This window comes from Bufo bufo, chromosome 5 (genome assembly GCF_905171765.1).
Source record: "Bufo bufo chromosome 5, aBufBuf1.1, whole genome shotgun sequence".
In the NCBI taxonomy this organism is placed as follows: Eukaryota; Metazoa; Chordata; class Amphibia; order Anura; family Bufonidae; genus Bufo; species Bufo bufo.
The window spans coordinates 198,827,046-198,843,329 of NC_053393.1; the positions used below are offsets into that span (position 1 = coordinate 198,827,046).

Genomic DNA, 16,284 nt, shown 5'->3' on the forward strand with positions numbered 1-16,284 from the left:
AGGTGTGTCAGGAATGTGTCCTCAGAAAATGCCTATTATTTAAATCACGTATTTATGTTTAACATATTTTTAAAACATTTTTGATATTTATAATTTTCTATTTCAATATCTATATTTAAATAAAAACCATAAAATCCTGCAGTATAACACTGGCTACTAAGCCTAATAATAGGCGCTACTTCTGGGTCTGTACAGATCACTTTACTGCAGTTTATCTGGCATTCTAATCCTACCTGCAATCATATCACCTCTGTGTACAGATAAGACAGGATCCACCATTCACAATAGGTGACTGTCAAAGCTCATCTATTCTTTCCTTGTACAATGACCTCTGCACAGTTCACAGAGCATGCCTAGAAAACTCTCCCATAGAAGTCAATGAGGTCCCCTCCTGTCTGTTTTGTCTACAGCCGGTGTGGCTGCCTTAAAGCAATTATCTTAAGGCTGTATTACACAGCCAGGTGGCAGATGATTGTCGGAAGGGAAGCTTTCCCTCCCAGCAATCGACTGCTAGTTGGCAGAGGCGTCTGCTACTATTACATGCAGCAATCTCCTCCACAGCATGTGGAGGAGCGATCACTATGCCATTCCTTGTCCCCTGCTGTATAGTGGTTTGCTGGCGGCAGATCGTTATTAGACACCACGATCTACCACCTACAAATGATCATTTTTTTAACATGTCAAAAGATTTGGATTCCCCGATGATTGAGCTCCTTCATCGGGTAATTGGCGGCAGTATTACACTGCCAGATGATCGTTTACGAGCATTCATGTGAACGCTCGTTAGTGATTATCTGCTGAAAAATTGGGCAGTGTAATACAGGCTTTAGGCCTCGTTCACACTTAAGTGATTTGATCAGGGATTTCCATCAGTGATAGTGAGTCAAAACCAGGTGCTGGTCCAGAACATAGAATAGGTGTAAATCTTTCCCTTATACCTGATCTCTGTATGGTCTCCACTTCTGGTTTTGGCTCAAATCACTGATGTGTGAACTAGGCCTTAATGCTTTCTAAATGCTGTTAAGAACAGCCCAGACAATATGGCCGACCCCATAATCATGTTCAGGAAATAGAATTAAAAACATCTGTAATCAAAAAATAAAAACAGATTTTAAAAAAAGGAGATGTGTTACTATGTGGTTTTAACTGGCAGATAAACATTTTGGCAACACACTTCCTTGTTTACACTGCCTAAGTTTACATTGTCTTACTTTTAGACAGTATTAGTATCTGCCTCAGATAATGTTGGACGGGTATTAACAGTAAACATTGGTGTGAACCAGAAAATGCGTATTATTGTATTCCCTCATTTGACCTTTTGATGATTGCAGTTTTCGGTGCATTTTTTGTTGTAAAAACACTACTTCGAGATGTTAGCTGAAAGTCCTTGGGAAATACAGTACGGCATTACTGTACGACATTAGGTGGCTTTTTGGAGGGGTCTCCGGTGTTTGTTTAAAAGTGCAGTACGTCAAAGATCTAGCGTCTTTTCTGGTGTTTTAACATCTCTATAGAGAATAAAATGCCAGGAACAAAACCACTAAAAAGTTCATGTACAAAAGAAAAAAACCCACAAGTGATTGGAGTTTTTTTCAGTGGACAAACAAAAAGTACCAGAGCTAATTTGTGTGTGTAGGGACCCTAATACATAATAAGACTGCCTTAGGTCAAATCTCTGAGCCTTTGATTAAGAAGTTCTGTCTGTCTTCTGGATTTGTTAGGATCCCTTTAGATGGGCAAATGTCGACCCAGAACGAGTGGCAATATGATGAGTTGATCTGCGCTCCTTTAAAGCCCATCTCCTGGGGCAGATGCAAGCTGCATGTATGAACAATTGGTAGTAGCATTGTTTGGACCCCATAAAGTTTGGATATTGTCGGTAGGACATCCCCTTTACACAGGGCAATATGCCGAAGCCAATAGAGATTTTTAGACCTGCATAGAAGGTTAGACCAGCCAATAAATAAGCTGATCTCACTAATCGGGAATGAGCGTTCTTATGACTGCTCATTTGCTTGATTATTGGACCATGTATAAGAGTATTTAGTTACACAAAAAATTACTAGTTTATCCAGTTCCAGCTCATGCCATGTAGAGTTAAACATATTTTATACACGTAATTAGATAGGCATTCACGTATAACTGTAAAATCCCTATAATTAGGCAAGACGAAGCTTCATTTTGAGATGCGCACTATATAGAGTAATTCTGCTAGGAGTTTCTATCCTTTATCAAGGATGATAAAGTAATTACACTTTAACCATGTCACTTAAGCGAGGGTAAGAGGCTCGCTGTTTAATTGCATCGTGTTACTGCACGACAAGGACGCTTGGGGAAAAGCTGCTCCTAACCACAATGCAGACTTTCGAAAGGATGAAAATTAAAAAAAGAAAATACACTGTTTTTCACTTAATACAGTACATACAACCTTGGAGTAACACTATAGGATCACTAAACATAGAAATGAACACTAGAAGTAAACATGCTATAGCATTTTCAGCATAATCTTGACACAATCACTCTTGTAGAATTCCCGCAGAGAACAATGGGGTTAATCTCTGGCTGATCGGCTCCATCTTCAGTTTGAGGACAAGAGGTCGGGTTTAGCCTATGGGTGGGACTTAATCAGTTTGCCTGCCCTCCTGCAGATGCACCTGCTGGGACCACTTGGCTTACATATTGTCACAGGACGATGAGGAGGAGGAGGGGGGACATACCTGACCTCCTGAAATCCCTTTAGGGGTCTCTAACTAGTAATGTGACAAAATAAAATTAAATATCTTTATTATAACTTAATTTAAACTGAAGAAGTGAAAAAGAAAAAAATGTGTTTAAAAAAAAAAAAATTTTTTAAAAAAGGAATCCCACACTCTCACAGACACCTAATGCAGGCTCAGTAAACAGCGGTGTTTAATATACCCCTGTAATCTTTAGTGGTGGATCAATCATACATATTATTAAACCTGAAAAATTTACAGAAATATAGCACCTGTTGGTGACTGCATTATAACTTAGATGCTATAAGCCCCACAGTTGCCGTTAGCAACCACTAGTAGCTACCAAGATATTTGGCCACACTGTCAATTTTAAACACATTTTTTTCTTTTTCACTTCTTCAGTTTAAATTAAGTTATAAGAAAGATATTTAATTTTATTTTGTCACATTACTAGTTAGAGACCCCTAAAGGGATTTTGTTCTGGTCTAATGACCGTTTAGTATATTGATTAAAACATCCCGAGGGTCTCTAAGAGGGCTTTCAATAAGACTCTATGACCTCCTGAAACACACAGGGATTTTTTATATATTTCTCAGAATTAACTGTAGGAGACAAAATAGGATCAAAGAAAAAGAGACAATGGAGGGAGGAAGGGCTGGCATATTTTTGGTGCATTTTCTGTGTTCAGTGTCCCTTACATATTAGTGAATTGCATAAATTGCAATCCTATCTTCAAAGCAATACTTTCAAACTCCCCTTGGCTTCCTGTGGATTTGAAACACAAATGTCTCCATCATGATGAAGTCTTTTCATGATGAAGGACTTACCTGTGCATCGCCGGACTTGTGAGTTAAGATGGCAGCCCGCATGTGTTCGCGGGTGAACACTGCGAACTGGCCATCACTGATCATTATCCTGCCCTGTCATGGCTCGGGTGGTTGTTAGCCCTGCTCTCGCACGTGCCATGTCAGCTGCTGGTCTCTATGCCCCTGTTTTAGAGCTACAGTGAGTACACAGCAATACTAGGACTTGATAGCCTATAATTAGTGATGAGCGTAGTTTTGAAAAATTTCATTCGATTTCATTCGGCAACTTCGTCGCAGTTAGACAAGAAATTCATTATGCATTCATTTGTCACCAATCGCTATAAATCAGGTATAGGCCACTCTGCGTAAGGCCACACAGAGCGGCCATGCTGCGGCGAAGAACCTCACGGCCAATTACCCGCAGCTGCCTTTCATTTAATAATGAAGACCGCACTGTATAGTCAGTCTTCATTGTTAATGGCCGTGCGGCACCTTTAAACAGGGGCTGTTGCTGGTATGTGGTTTGGCTGGTTAGGTTGGGGGGACAATATGCATATTATTGCTGTTCTGGCCTGCAACCTCCTGCAGGTTATTTTACAGAATATTAATCAGCTCTTGCATACCCATTTCTCCAACCCCAGCGCCCTCCTATTAATCATTTTCATCAACACTGTCCCTAGCGCATGAGCGCTTGCCACGTCTATCCCTATGCTCAGCTCACAGGACAATGGTGGAAACTACATGGGATGTGGGTTTTAAAGGGCTGTGACATCACAGGAGATGGCTATCTGTGGATTGGCGGGCTACATGGCATTATGGGTCATCTCACGTTCCTGGGATTCATACTTTCACTTTGTAACACGTGCAGCCGCCATTTAAAAAAAAATTGTTACAGATCAAAGTTTTCCTAAACTTCGGACCAAATTCTGGTTTGAATGCTTCGCTTCACTCAACACTACCTATAATATATAACTGGCAGCATGACCAGCATGGAATCACTGGCATCAAGCACTCTGCCCCCTAGATCTAGATTATAACTAGCACTAGATCACGGGAAAAATGGAGACGCTAACACTGCAACTTTATTAGGTATGCACTAAAAATAGAGGAAGGGGAATCTAACCCTATAGAAAGAAAGGCCCCCTGTCAGAGGTAGAGATAACATAAGCTCAAGAGGACTTTTATGAATAGGTCTTGAGCATGGGAGGTAGACGAATATAATAGTTGTAAGTCACTACCCACCAGTTACTGCCACTGGGGGGCTTGTATATGTATATCTCAACCTGGCTGTTGAGATATTACACTGAGCCCAGGGTGTATAGTGTAAATACACCACCCCACACAGGCCAGGTGAATAGAATAAACTTCACTCGCAGCCAGGCCAGATACCAACCCCAGTATAAAGGGGAGAACCGAGGTGTGTAGGTAATTACAAACACCTGTGACTGGACTAGCGCGGTGAATGTATGAGGCGATAGTAGACATCCACCAGGGTCCCCACCATAAACTGCGGGATATAAAAATACATTTTTAACCCTGTACGTGGGTCAAAGGAAGAGTGCCTAGAACATCTGTGTAATACTTGGTTTGTGAACAGATGACAAAAGTGGCTCCTCTCTACTAATAGCACTCAGGAGCTATATCAGAGTGCTATTAGTGCTATTAGTAGAGAGGAGCAGCTTTTGTCATCTGCTCACAAACCAAGTATTACACAGATGTTCTAGGCCAGTGATGGCTAACCTCCGGCACTCCAGCTGTGGTGAAACTACGACTCTCAGCATGCTCCATTCATTTCTGTGGAGTTCTGAGAACAGCCAAGCAAGTGTGCATCTTGGGAGTTGTAGTTTTACCACAGCTGGAGTCCCGGAGGTTAGCCATCACAGTTCTAGGCACTTATATTATCTGTACCTCTGACAGGGGCCTTTCTTTCTATAGGGTTTGATATCCCCTATTTTTAGTGCATACCTAATAAAGTTGCAGTTTTAGCGTCTCCATTTTTTCAGTGATCCTTTTCTCACATTTGAGACGTAATACCCACTATATCCCTGTTGTCCGTGAACGTTTATAACTAGCACTAACATCATGCTCCTCAGTACTGTATATCATTGACTAGGGCTATAGTATTGGCACACTGAAATCTACATAAAGACAGTACATGCCTTATAAAGACTGTCTGAAAATTTGCATTGTCACCAGACCTCCACCAATCTTATACTGATTGCCTACCCTAGGGATAGAACACCAAGATAATAACAACCCCCTTTATCTTCTTCTTGAGTATGCTTGTTTAGTAAGTGCATTGAAGGAACACTTACATCACAAATGGATAATCCTGTAGATGGCGTTAAATTAGGCTGTCTAGACCTATATCAGATTTATCACAGTGGCTCAAGCTGGATGATAAATCTGGTGCAGGGATAGATACGTTTCTCTAACTTTATTGGTTGGCTTAATTGGAGACACAATTGTGGCACAATTTTGGTGTGAAATGTAGCATATTAGGCTATGCACCATTCCCACAAAGCCACGCTCATTGTCACATTACACACAGACGATTTATCTAAACCTAGTAGCACAATTTACACCAGAATCTAAGCGCACTCAAATTTGTATATGTCAGCCAATACTGTATTCGCAGAAAACTATTTTATTTAGCATTTTTGTCTGTTTATTTTAAATTTGGCAGTACAATGCCATTAAAAATTTATCACAAAGTATTGTCCTTCTCCAGAAGGTGATCACAGAGAGACAAAAGTCCTGAAAAGCACAGGAAAGGCTTCTCCCGGCGTCAGGGACCAGGTAAGTATACACAGTGTCGCGGGTCCAGACATTGTAGAGGGGGCTATTCAGTCTAGGACAGTGGTGGCGAACCTATGGCACGGGTGCCAGAGGAGGCACTCAGAGCCCTGTAAAAAGTCTATGGTGTACCAATATGCACAGGGCGCACTATGAACAGCGCATTGAATGTAGGCAGGCTGTTATAGCTAAGGGAAAATGTACTTGGAAGATATACTGTATTGGTTGTCAGGTTAAATTGCCATGTTGGCACTTTGCGATAAATAAGGTGGTTTTGTATTGCAGTTTGGGCACTCTGTCTGTAAAAGGTTCGCCATTACTGGTCTAGGATAACCCCTTTAAGGTACCTGCATATGGCATGGGTGCAGGCTTACTAAGAGAAAATCCGCCTAAATTTCTGTGTGGTTTTCTGTGTCTTTCCGCACCAAAACCACACCAGAAACTGCTCAACGTTTTACTTGTGGTTTTTGGTGCGGATTTGATGCTGTTTTGCCGCAGGTCTCACCCTTCCATTGAAAAGGATAAAAACCTCACAAAAGAACCGCACAAACAATTTGACATGCTGCGGATTTCATAGCAGGTCAATTTCCACATGGAAGAGAAAAGTGTACATGACATTTGCCTAATCTCAAACACTTTGCTGGTACTGTATTATGCTGCAGTTTTTCCGCACGAGAGTCTGCTCGGAAAAAACTACACTTAATCCTCATTGTGTGCAGTTAACTGTCTGGCAAGGTTTATTTTTAGTGGTTCTTTCTCTTTAATACCTTGTGATGTAGTTGTTAGTGGTACCAGGTACCATTCTTAGGGTCTGAAGTAACTGTATATGCATACTGCACACTGAAGACCTTTAGAAAGGGCAAGGAAGCTAAAAAAACATCTAGGCATGCATAAAAGAGCTGGACCTCCATTGAGCACATCATCAGTGTAAGATGTGTCTTGCTACTACCACCTCTTTTTGTATCACATGGACGTCAGCCAGATGCAATGTTCGGAACTGGTTGATGGGGAGATCGCTAATTTTTTCACAGCTTTGGTTACTATTACTTACTTTACTCAGTATGTTATCTTTTGAATGTATTTTTTATCTTGGTTTGGTAAACTTTTTATGCACCTAAGCCTTGTTAAGCCTATTTTATTCCCGGTTCTCAGAATGCACGGTAATACAGGATCCTTATTGCTCTCTTGAGGATCACAAAATAAATAATAAACAGCATTTTATAATGCCTTCCCCCATCAAACATACATACATGACCAAAAGATGTATTAAAAACAATTAGTAAGTAGTGAACATGACAGTCATGATTCAATGCAATCAATGCAATACTTACATAAATCATACAGAAGTATACAAAAGATGGTACAGAGTTAAAGTGATATTCAGATTTTGCAATTTTCAGTAGCAATTGACAGGAAACGACACATTATCACTTACTAATAGTGACTGTTTATCTGTAATGCCCCGTTTTCCTGTACTTCATCGCTGTCACATTACGTTTTCCACTGTGTTGGTGCCCTATCCTGGTGACATCAAGTCTACATCTGAGGCATGGCAAGACTTGTAAGGATCTGCCCTGTCAACACATCATCATCAATAACCTTTCCTCTGAGGCAGTTTCAGTCAGATAAGACTTTAGCTATAATAAGTGTTTATGAGGTCAGGAGATCAAAGATAAGGCTATGCAGCCGTCAGCTGATGGGACTGAGAAGTGATCATTTGCAAATAGGCACTTTTATCTATAAGTGTGCAAGCACAGCCACCACTGCTGAATTGCAGGGTGGTTGTAACCATGGAAACGAGCAGTGTATAATGTGATGGCAAAACGAATCAAGCCAGCAAAGGAGGCAATATGGATAATAACAGTACATTAGTAAGTGTCTTGTATTAAAGGGGTTGTCTCACTTCAGCAAATAGTATTTATTATGTAGAGGAAGTTAATACAAGGCACTTACTAATCTATTGTCATTGTCCATATTGCCTCCTTTGCTGGTTTGATTTATTTTTCTATCACATTATACACTGCTCATTTCTATACTGCAAAGAAAAAAGGGGCCAGTCAGCACATCCCAATGCGTAGGTGCACGTTTGCCATGGCTGGAAACACAAAGAAAAAAAATATATATAATAAAACAGCACTCTGCAAACCAAATAAAGTACAAGAAAGTATTCTGATGCTAATGCTACGCTTATTTAGTAAATTTGAGATTCTTGGCAAATACATTTTGTACAAAATTTATTTGGGCCCGTCTGCCACACCTCAAGGCGATCTCTGTAAGATGGGAACCTAACACAAAATTCTACCTGTTATGTGCCATAACGGCTACCATAAAATTCAGGAAGTGCAGGTTCCACATGCATGCTGGGCCCACTCTGATTCTTATCATTTTTGGTACCAAAATGGCCTCCATTTAATCCAGGAAATGCAGGTACCAACATGCATGCCAAGCCCACTCCATGCCTCTCCTGGTGCCAGATGGCCTCCAATGAATGCAATGAGCGTCCACTCTATACCTCTCCTGGTGCCAAAAGGCTTCCAGTGAGTGCAGGGAGAACAGGCTACAGCTTTATACTTACACTAATTGAAATCAGCCTATGGGACAGACAGGCTGCTCAGGAGTGCACGACTGAATAGAGTCAGTCACACCTCCGGTACAAACTGCAAAGAAAAAAGGGGTCAGTCAGCACATCCCAATGCGCAGACCAAGTCACCATGGCTAGAAAAAAAAATACAATGCAACAGCGATCTGCAAACCAAATAAAGTACAACAAAGTATTCTGATGCTAATGCTATGCTTATTAAGTAAGTCACTCTTCAGTCGTGCACTCCTTTAACTTACTCTACATGATAAATACCACTTGCTGAAGTGAGACAACCCCTTTAATATAGCACATGACAATCTAGCACTAAACTATAAAATAAAGCTATAATTGCCCTGCAATAAAGCGGTCAGCTGGCAGTTCAGGCGGCAAGTTCTCTCTCTCTGTTACAGCTCGGAGAAGGGGGGGGGGGGGGGAATTCCTTCTGCTGCAGCTCTCTCCCTGTAACTGTCACAGCTTCTCAGTAGATATACATGATGGCAGTTGAAGGATGGAACTGAGCATGTGCATTCATCTCAGCAATGTTACTGAGATGGACAGGAATATAAGGATAAGAATAAACAGCAGGTGGCGCCATACAGATACAAATAACTGAGTGACTAGAACGTAGAACATTACATCCTATTGTTTATAAAAACACATAGAATATTCACATATAGATTGTTAATATGTGATCGAAAAACAGATTGATGGATGTGTCCCTCTAAAATGCAGTTCTCCACGTATTTTAACTGTAAAACTTTTATCCCCCCCCCCCCCCCGAATATATGTATAATGTACACAAAAAGCTATACTGTTCAATTGGTAGCATGGCTGGCAATATATCAGAAGAGACTTACTTTCTTGTCACGGCCGTTCCTGAAAAACCATTTGGATGAGATATGTACAGTAGAAGTTTTAGTCCCCTCGGGTAATGATAGAAATGTAAAAAATGTGCAGGTAAATGATGTGTATTAGCATACATTATGGTTAGTGGCTCCTAGGAACTTAGGAGTAAAATAAAACTGAAACATAGAATGCATAGAAGACCATAATATGCTTTTCTGGAGGTAGCAATTTATTTTGCACTCACATATTCAGCAATTCTTTTAATATACAGGCTTACTTTAGCACGACCAGCGGTTTATGGCCCAAACGGGTTCTAGTTCCTTATCTTTCGTCCGACTATTGGACGAAAATATTAAACATGGCCAACTTCTTTTCAAACGACAATAGTCTATTATCATTTGGCTAAAATAATCGTTTGTTGTTAAATTTCACCCAACGAACGTTTGTTTTAGTTGAAATTGTCCATTTTTATCGACTTTATACTAATGTGTATGGCCCCACAATGGAAGTCTGATGTCATCTACAGCAAGAGAAGCATCATTACTATAGTACAATACCTGGAGGGGAGGTTAAGTTTAGTTGTCTGTACATCTAAAATATTATGAGGTGAATGGTTCTCTTCTAATCATCCTCTAAATCTAATATGTGGCACCAAAGTCAAGTTTTACATATTAGTAATAAATGAAAAAAACTGAAATAAAGAGGCAATTAGTAGAAATTATTTTCTAATAAATGTTTATTAGCGTTTAACATTCAAAGCAAGACATAATTATAATGAATCAGAAGACACAGAATACAGTGTACATACACAATGCCGATTCAGAGATTAGTCCAATGTCCTTCTTCACGTCTACTGATCATACATTAGCAAATGTAGACACATACAGACACTTCAGTTATACTATATACTGATTATATAAATTTATTTCCAGTTTTTATTTGGAAAAACACTGTACCTAAGAAGATTTCACTGTACCATTAATTTTAGGTAACATATAACAAAAAAGAAATGAATATCTATGGTGAATATAAACCTCTTAATATAATGTATATGGCATAGTAACCGTAACAAAAAGCACATTAGTGTGTCCTGCCCCATAACTGCTGCAGAAAGCTTCAGCCTACTAGTTACTACTTGTAATTTTGCCAGGGAGTAGGTCAATGGTTTTCTGTACCATCCGGGGATGTAACTACTTGGCACCAGACCGGTAGAGGGTGCAAACCTCTAATTTACCAAGGAGCTACTGTGAAGAGCCACCTGTACTGGACGTGCACTTACTGTATATATTAGAGAATACTGACTTACTGTTGAAATGACCCCTTTTTCAAAGGTCCCAAATGAGAACCAATACTTTAAATGGGGTCAGAAATGGTTGTGTGATCATTGATGGATGCATCTGGATTACACTACAACCCCTAACTATATAACAAAATAAAAACAACTTTAGCAATATATTCTGAAAAAGATTCCAGCTTGTCATAAAAGCAGAAGATCAGCTGTCCTCTAAAAATGGAAACCATTCACCTTCTCTTATTTCCCCCCACATTTTTTCATGCAGGATCTATCAAAGGGGTTTTCTCATGAAGAATGATACACTGCATTTAATAAATGATTATATAGTTAAGTATCCCTACGTCTCTGAGGTGCGCTACCACTGACACCAATGTACATTATTTCAGCAAATAGATGTTTTTAAAGGGATTCTGTCACCAAGTTTTGGGCTATAGAGCTGTGGAAAGGCACGGCTAGATCGTCGCTAGCATGTCCGCAATATACCTGTCCTATAGGGCTGTGTGCTTTTATTTTCTTTACAAAAGGATTTTAGAGATATGTAAATTAGTCTTGTAGGTGTCCAAGGGGCTGTACAAACCTTCCTGGTGCCCAGCCACGCCCGCCTGTGAAGGAGCCCAGCACCGCCTATGTCCTCCGAATCTCCTCCTTTCATCAACGATAGATTGCCGTAATCTCGCGATGCGCGAGCTCGCGCATGCGCAGTTCTTTCCCTGAGGCTGATGCCAGCACAGGGAAGGAACACTATACCGGCACTGTGCATCGCGAGATTACGGCAATCTATCGGTGATGAAAGGAGGAGATTTGGAGGACATAGGTGGTGCTGGGCTCCTTCACAGGCGGGCGTGGCTGGGCACCAGGAAGGTTCGTATAGCCCCTTGGGCACCTACAAGACTAATTTACATATCTCTAAAATCCTTTTTTAGAGAAAATAAAATCACACAGCCCTATAGGACCGGTATATTGCGGACATGCTAGCGGCGATCTAGCCATGCATGTCCGTATCTCTATAGCCTAAAACTTGGTGACAGAATCCTTTAATACATTATATTGCAAATATACCTAATGGTATATGTTCATTTACTTTACATTTACTATTTTTCATGGGATAACTCCTTTAATCTTGAGTATCGTCTTAGCACTACATCAGCAGACACACTGAACACTTTAGGATGTGGCTCAGAACATGCTCGAGTAATAGCGGTAGTAGGTACAACAAGCCTTAGATTAGAGCAAATTTCCATTATACTTTGAAGAAAGCCAAAAAATGTGGTGCCAAATAAGACCATGACTGCAGAGCTTAAATGGGTTGTCCCATCTGGGACAATTTTAGCATACTGCTGAGATATACCATAAATGTCCGATAAGTGCAGGTCCTACTCCTGTCTCCAGAATGAGATCCCCAAAGTGAAAGAAGAGCGCACGGTGCATGTGCGGCATCCTCTCCTTTTACCACTATGGGGCTTCTGAAAATAGCCAAGCCAATGATAAATGGAGGGTGGCTGCACCTACATGGTTTGCTCTCTTTTTAAGGGGCCCATTCTGTTTATAGAAGTAGGTCCCAGGGGTGGGACCTATCTGGCACTTATGACATATCCTAGTGCAATTCAAGAAATGTACCAGATGGGACAACCTCTTTAAAGGTACAATAAAAAGCTTGAGACAGACTTGGGCTATTATCCCAAGCAGGCACTTGCGTGTACTTATAATTAGTTAGTTTACTTTGTTTTCTGCCCTGAGATGAAGATCTTTAGATCTCAAAGTGGATTAAAACTACCTGAGTACTAACCAAATCCAAGCACTATCACCCACCTATGAAGGTCCAGTGTGGGTTCTGGTAGACCCATGGGTAATATTATACCATGCAAGCTACAGCAGGAGCGTGCATGACAATGTACATGACTTCATGACTGTGGTAACAATCATGTTGAATCTTTCCTACTTTGGGGACAGATGAGTATAAAAGGTTTATAATACATAATGTAGAACAAGTTTAGCACACTTGGGCATGGCATAATACACTTGTGCCTGCTTTTCAGAAGCTCAGAAGTAGAAATTGGAGCTTTTAGAAGAAAGCACATCTTATTAGCTGTCAGTGTGCTCAAATAAGATTGACCGCTTGTGCTGTGCATGTCCATGATAATGTCAGCAGTCTCCTAAATAAACAAGTCATAATTACACTGCATTAATGGTTTCCGTCTATCGCTTACCGACGAATTGAAAACACGAAAGCATCAAAACAAAGGCAGAATATTAATTTCCAGTTTTTCATTAATTTGATCTTGGCTGAAGAACACTTACTGGCAAGAACTTACAGCAAGAAGTAACATGTACCACTCACATAAGGTCATCTCTAGCACAACGAAACTGTCGCTATGGCATAAACAATGCACATACATGAACCAGAGCGCATCTCATTCATAAGCAAGGTTATACTGCTAAAAACCAATATAATACCAATGTACTGTATAATATATTAGGGCCGTTCCATGCCAATAACACTGGAAAATCTCGATCCAAACACTTGACTATATGACAGATCGGCAGCTGGTAAATGCATGTGCCCGTATATGCCCTAAACCAGTGTTCCCCAACTCCAGTCCTCAGGGTCCACCTGACTAATTAGATCACCTGCTGAATACTAAGGAAATCCTGAAAACCTGACCGACTGGTGGGCACTGAGGACTGGAGTTGAGGAACATTGCCCTAAACAATATGGAGGAGATTTATGAAAAGAAAACTGCCCATAGAAACCAACGAGATTCCACCTTTTATTTTAAGAGATAGTCTGGAAAATGAAAGGTGGAATCTGATTGGTTGTCCAATCAGATTTTAATTTGAATTTACGTCATCCTCTAAACTGTACAAAACACACAGACATATAACTTACTCCCTATCAATGTAACTACATATACACAAGGTCCCTTGTCCCGACTAGTATCATAATGTAAATAATATGGAAAATATTATTAATCAACCAAAAAAAATCTTAGGCTTAGTGCACATCTGTGGCTGAATTCTGGTATGTTCTTCTGGCATTGGATGGACGGATGTCATTCACTATATTGGGGTCCTTGCGGTTTCCAGCAAGAATACTGGCATCATCCTAGACAAAATACTGCTGCATGCCAAAATCTGTGATGGGGGCTCCTGCCAGAACCCCAGCTATGGATATGAACCTAACATTAGACTGGATTCCTAATTCCAGGTAGGCAATGTTCTTACAAATCTGTTACTAGAGCCTAAAGAGTTAATAGGGTTATTTTCTACTGATGCCTTTAAATGGAATGCCCACTGTTTAAAAAAACATGTTATTTTTAAATCCAAGAATCTGAGCTACGTAATTTCTTTATATTTTAGAGTGTCCAGAGGTTCTTTTCACTGACACATAGCACCAAATCTACTACATAGTCAGTTATGTTTTTTAATTCTGACTACCATCAGCCACCACTGGAGGGAGCTTAGGAGTTTATTGCATACAGTTTTTACACTGAACTCCATAATATCACAGTATGCAGTAAGCTTTAAAGCTCCCTCTGCTGGTGGCTACCGGCAGTCAGGAGCTTATAAATTAACTATCATTAGCTTACATTTACCATAAGGATACATTTAGAAATTCACTGTATGGCTCATATTGCCATTCCATTCAAATGTGTCTTACCGGTACTTTTGGTGGAGTGTCTTCAGAATTCTACATATTTTCTCTATGCCGGTGTTAAATTTTTCTCTGATTACAATGCTATGCCTGACACTACACAGATTCTTTTAAACATAAAATTATGAAATTGGTCTTTCTGGAAGGAAATCACCTTATCCAGTTAATAATGCAAACGTTCATTTAAGGAGCTTCATATAGTTGGCTCCACATAGTAATATCATAAAAAAGCACTTCTTAGTACATAGTTTCCCATTGTGGATTCACATGCTGCTAATGATTTATCCACAAATGTGTATTCTGTTCACGGAGCTCATTTGAACCTATGTAAACTGTGACAACTCTCTATTACTCTATGTAATACCACAATGTCATATGGCGGACCCTTCACACTCTTTAGGTAGGGTTTACAGAGATGATTCCAATACTGCAAATTAGAAACAGCATTGTATGTAAGTCAACAGAAGGGACGGTCTAAGCTGGTTTTCCTACATGAGAGTCTGGAAGATTTAGTAAGTCTTGTGTAAAAGAAAAGTGAAGCAACTGCCAACAGCAACCAATCAGATTTCCCATTTCATTTTTAGATACCCTTTTGAAATGAAATATGCTGTATGATTGGATGCTACAGGATACGGCTCTAATTTTTCTTTTTCCTCAATATATTTAAAGGAGTTGTGCCAAGTTTCATAGTTAGCCCTATCCCTGATCCTGAAAATGGGGATACTAATCCCACAATCTGATTGAGCAGCATGTCGGGCATATGCCCTGCCGCTCCATTCTCAATAGAACTGCTGGAGATAGCCGAGTATGGGGCACAGATATTTCCGGTGGTAACAGACTGGTGAAAAATGATCTCCATTACTATTACCGAGATGTTCTAGAGCAGGAGGAGCTGAGCAGATTGATATATAGTTTTCTAGGAAACGTTTAAGTCCTAATCAGTGACTGACAACCTTCCCTGTATGAGTGTACATATATAGAGAGCTGTCAGTCACTTATTAGGACCGCCCACATGACTCCTGAACTCAGAAAGAGCAAAGATTTAGATCAGGGCTGGCCAACCTGCGGCCCTCCAGCTGTTGCAAAACTACAATTCCCACCATGCCCGGCTGTAGGCTGTCTGGGCATGCTGGAAGTTGCAGTTTTGCAACAGCTGGAGGGCCGCAGGTTGGGCAGCCCTGATTTAGCTGAAAAAAAAAAAATGAAGTTATACTGAAAATTTTCCCATAAAACTATATATCAATCTGCTCCACGCGGACCGAAACACTTCAGATTTATTGCAGCAGATTTGCATGCGGCACATACGCAGCATTTTACAGTACAAAGTGGATGAGTTAACTGGAGCGTTAATTGTCCTGTGGTACAGATTTAAAATTAAATCCACAGCATGTCAATTTGGGTTTTACCCTTTGCAATGCATGCGATGAAATCTGCAGCAAATCAAAATGTAAAATCTGCCGCAGATTTTTCCGCCATAAATCATGTCCCGTGTGTGGATTAAGCACAATAGAATAAGGAATATGGACATCTCTTTCGTGGTATAAGGCACCAAACTGGATGGTTAATATCAATATTTCCTAAAACACTACTTA

The 16,284-nt window shown here is 40.3% G+C and overlaps 1 protein-coding gene and 1 long non-coding RNA gene across 5 annotated transcripts in view; both read right to left on the bottom strand.

The window, feature by feature from the left end:
- LOC121002783 (myelin basic protein) overlaps nucleotides 1-16,284 on the bottom strand; it is a 190,311-nt gene that overhangs the window by 37,389 nt on the left and 136,638 nt on the right. The window lies entirely within an intron of this gene.
- Nucleotides 146-15,773, bottom strand: LOC121002784. The gene is made up of 3 exons (XR_005779329.1): nucleotides 13,779-15,773; nucleotides 7,044-7,046; nucleotides 146-156 (listed from the first exon to the last, which is right to left on the bottom strand). It is a non-coding gene; the product is annotated as an uncharacterized LOC121002784 (long non-coding RNA).